General features: G+C 40.3%; 1 pseudogene; it reads right to left on the reverse strand.

Annotated features, from left to right (window-relative positions):
- Positions 1-771: 771 nt before the first annotated feature.
- LOC116094224 lies at positions 772-1,194 on the reverse strand (annotated as a pseudogene).
- Between the last annotated feature and the right edge of the window lie 3,385 nt (positions 1,195-4,579).

The raw sequence follows: 4,579 nt of genomic DNA on the forward strand, positions 1-4,579 counted from the left end.
CCCGGAACATTCAAGAGCAAATCAAACCTCTATCCAGACAAGACAAAATAAACTCACCATCTCCTGAAAAAAATAAAAAATAAAAAAAAATAAAAATCACATATCATACATCTATTTCCTTTTTGTTGACTTCACTTAAAACTTCTAAGCATGTTTTATTAAATAAAGACTGTAAACAAATTATGTCTGTTACATGTAACAAACAGGAACAGCTTTTAACAGAAATTCAAAACCCCCAAACATCTTTTTATTAGAAATATAGGTATCAAAACAATCCTGAACCTATTTTTGATACTAATAGTAGTCAGCACCCACACCGCGTCAAGAATTAACACAATTGTTGACTATTCATTATATCTGCTATTTTAAACAATTCCAACTGCAGCTCTAAATGTGATGGATAAAACATGCCATTTTTGTTCTTCCTTCTTGAGACTTTACTTTTCAGAAAAACAAATGGTTTCATGGCCATCTGACACTCTTTTGCCATGCTTCTGTCTTGAAAACCTGAATTCCATTTTGAGTACTTCAGGTTCATGTTTAAATGACAGTACTTTAAGAAGAGAAAGAAAAATTGTGCTGCACTTCTCTAGTTACATGAAAACATAATAGGTATACATATGTTAAATATAGTCTTACAACTGTCCAGTCATGTTTACCAGCTGCAATTCTTTTATTTAATGTGTGAGTATTTTGCATGGTGACATTTAATCAAGAAACTAACATGAGTAGAAGGTTGTTGATTTAAGACAAGTTTGAGATCCACTAAAATTAGTTGTTGTACGACTGTCCTTCTGGTGGTTGTGGAAGTTTCATATTTTCTTTGGATATCATGAGATGTCTTAGCTCTTGAAGTACAACTTTAATGCTATAGGAATTTTGCCATTTTGCCAATACTGGTATGCTCCATGCATCCACCATTCCACTGGAATTATTGATTCCATTTGTTACAAATCTAACTGATGGAGGAGCTTCTGGGTATTTAGATCCACATTCTACTTTCAGGTTATATTTTCTGTTTTCATAGTTTGTCCTTTGTGGCCCAGTAATCATGCCTGTCCACCTTGTGTCACGTCTTCATCATCTTCAAGGCCCCAGCTAACTGTACCATCACCTACTCCTTTTTGTCCTTCTTCAAGTTCTTCCAACAAGCAAAAATTAGGAGGAACTTTTAACTCCTGTGGAGACCATCATCTTCTCCTGCTACCAGACACACCCAAAAAATGACTTTTGAATTATTTGTTTCATGGCTCAACTTTTGTCCTCTGCGGTCAGTAACATCTGATGGCAGGGTTTCTTCATGTGCAGAGGCACTCACTGCCAACTCTTCAAAGAGACGGTCAAGACTCTGATGGTGTCTTCTGCCCATTGCCTTCTCACTTTTATGTTTATAGTTTTATGTTTTCTTATTTTTGTTTTCCTGTATGTAAGTCAATGTACCATGTGCATGTCTGGTGCCATGGAGATGAGAAGAATGTGTTAGATCCCCTGGAACTGAAGTTACAGGCAGTTGTGAGCCACCATGTAGGTCTGGGAATTGAATCTGGGTCCTCTAGTAGGAAGCCTTGGTAAGCCATCTATCTCTCCAGCCTCCATTTTATATCCATTTCAATGCATCCACATAGCTTTCTTCTAGGCCATTTAAAAAGTGTTATTATTAGTATTGGAAATAAGACAGATTTCAAATATAGATGATGAAAATTCCAGCTAGGATTCCTCTCAGAACTAACGATCACTCATGCCACTCCCACTCCAGTGAAACCTGAGTTTCAGGACCAAAAGCTTGACCACGGATCTGAGGCATACAGCTTCAAAGGAAGCCAGTCTTCTGGGGACCTTTTGGCATTCCCTGACTCAGAGGTGGCGCCCGAACAGGGACTCTAGTTAGGTAAGCTCTTTTTTTTCTCTTTCCTCTTCCTTCCTTTCTTTCTTTCTTTCCCAGGCAAGAATAAGATCTCGTCAAGAGTGCTGCAGACTTGCTGGTAAATGATAACCAGTCAAAAAGGCAAGTAATCATTACCATGGGACAGTTTGAGCCAAAAACATGTCTAGATGCTTTGTGTAGCGCAAAAAAATGGCCTACATTTACAGGAATGATGTGATGGAAATTCAGCACCTATAAGAACTTTGGGAACGGAAAACATTCCCAGGAGAGTAAAATTAAACGTTTCAGCTATGGAAAACTGGAACACCTGAGGAAGGATTGTAAAAATCCCTTAGGAGACAAAAAAGGGCCTTCCTCCAGGTCTCTGGCCTCATTGTGGGAAAGAGAAGCATTCGAGGAATGAAACAAGTCCCATAAAAATGGGGCTCTGCTCACTAAAGAAGCAGGTAAAATGAGTGAGACAAAAAAGAAAAGAAAATGGATTTCAGAGCTATCCTAGAGACAGAAAGAGAGATGTCTTGCTTTCTCTATGGTTCATTCAGGAGAAATTCCTGGTCCTAATTCTGTGTTATAGTTGGTGCACCGATTTGTCTACATGCCAATTTATGTCGGTCTTTGTCTTGTGGTATGAATGATTGTTGTTCTATGTTTCATGTTAAAAAGATAAAAAAAAATGGTTAAAACTTCATCTGCTAGCTATCCAGCTTGTGATTGAATCTCATTATACACAGCAAAGACTGATTTAAGTTGCCCTGCTGAAAAGCTACTTTTAAAAGGGGTCAGAAGCTTAAGTGCTAAATTCTTTGATTGATCTAAATTTATAAGATTTGTATAACCGCTTCATTTGTTTTCTGACTTTTCTTAAAGGTGCACTCGTGGCATGAGTCAGCCAAGATGGCCGAAATCTCAGCAGACAGACTCCAGCTAGAGTTTAGCAACTGCTTAGCACAATATAAAGGCTGCAGTTTAAGTTGCAGGCCATTTACCAGGCAGTAGAATTCAGAGCAGCCATTTAGTAACTGCTTAACATCATATAGCAGCTACACTTTAAATTATGAGCTATGTACCAGGCAATAAAATTTTTCAGGAGGAGAAGCCCTAAACTTACTCAATGGGCACTGACTTTCCTTGGGACGCCTCGAAGTCAACTCTGACCCAATTGGGAATGAGGAAGAATGGCCAGAGTGCAATAAAGGAGTCAGGGAGGCTGAAACTTACACCCAAAAAGGCCAAAGAGCCAAGGGTAAAGATAGGGATCTCCAAGCCTAATGAGATAGTGGCTGACAAAAAGACTAGTGAGATGAGCTGATAAATTATTTAATGGATTATTGGATAACCCACCAAAAAATAATATCACCTGGTACTTTAGGAAGAGTATGGTAAAGGCACTGTGCCACATAGCCTATCAATCAACACCACGATTTTACTTTCCAAAGTCCTGGTATGCTCTAAGCAGTTATCTCAGAATGACCCAGGCTTGATAGCTATAGTTCAAAAGCATGGAGACACTTAAAAAACTTTGTAACGTGAATGTAATGGTTTTGGTATTGATTTTAAAGAGTATGGATTGTTGTTTAAAATTAGGTTTTGCTTTCCAAAAGTTATGGTTCTGGCTTACAAGAGTGGTGAAAGTTGAAGGCAGCTGTGGCCAGTGTGGGCCTGCTGCCCTTTTTTAAAAACAAACTTAAATAGATAGAATGGTAAAAGCAAAATTTAAGATTGGAAAGGAGATCTCAGTGAAAATTTATTTGGTATCAAACAGGCTCTTGATAAATTGTTTCAAGGAATTTGTACCCTAAAACAGTTCAGAGACCCTCAAGCAGAGGTTTCTTTTGTTACAAGCAATGCTTTTACAGCACCAAGGTTATAAAAAATGTCTTAAGTATAAATCAGCTTAAAAAGGGGACAGGAATAAACAGCAAAATTGACCTTGGAATCTGTCCTCAGTGCAGGAGTTGTGGTCTTTGGGATGTGACTTGGGTAGTGTGCTCAGTGAAATATGTACATTTGAGTGAATACGAAAGCACAGAGAGGCCTCCAGAAGGCCTGTGAGACATTTCTTTTGTTATACAAACCCAGCCTAGGGAAGTCTTCCTTGGCCGCGCCTCTCCCTTGCCTCCAGGGAATTGTTTTTAAGACAAAAAACAGCATTATCAATGATCTATCCAGGAGTGGTTCAAAGTAACTTTAAAACTTAAGATTTATAAAAGGAGGGCAGTGGTGGCGCATGCCTTTGATCAGTACCTGGGAGGTAGAGGCAGGCGGATTTCTGAGTTCGAGGCCAAGCCTGGTTTACTGTTGTAGGCAGCCGCTTGGATACGATCATCAGCCGCTTGGAAGCGGCCGCTTAGACGATCGTATCTAAGATGGCAGATGTCTGTCAGAGACACAGGCTGCTTTCTACGGGGCTGAAGCGGGGATGAGCAGGGCTCCAAGCAGCCTTAATTCTTTCCCCCTGCTAGGTGAGCACGCCCCGTGCCTCCCTGTAGGCAGCCGCTTGGATATGATCGTCAGCCGCTTGCATCTTAAGCGCAATAGACTATTCTACTGCGCATGCGCCCTCCCGAGTGGATGTATACTGCGCATGCGTCCCTCCTGAGCAGGTGTATGCTAATGAGGGTTTGACAGGGAGCCAATCCTGGAGGACTTGGCAGCTTAGGCTCGGGTATATAAGGGGCTGTCTCCAGACAGTCG

The sequence above is a fragment of the Mastomys coucha genome, unplaced genomic scaffold (genome assembly GCF_008632895.1).
Source record: "Mastomys coucha isolate ucsf_1 unplaced genomic scaffold, UCSF_Mcou_1 pScaffold16, whole genome shotgun sequence".
Taxonomy (NCBI): Eukaryota; Metazoa; Chordata; class Mammalia; order Rodentia; family Muridae; genus Mastomys; species Mastomys coucha.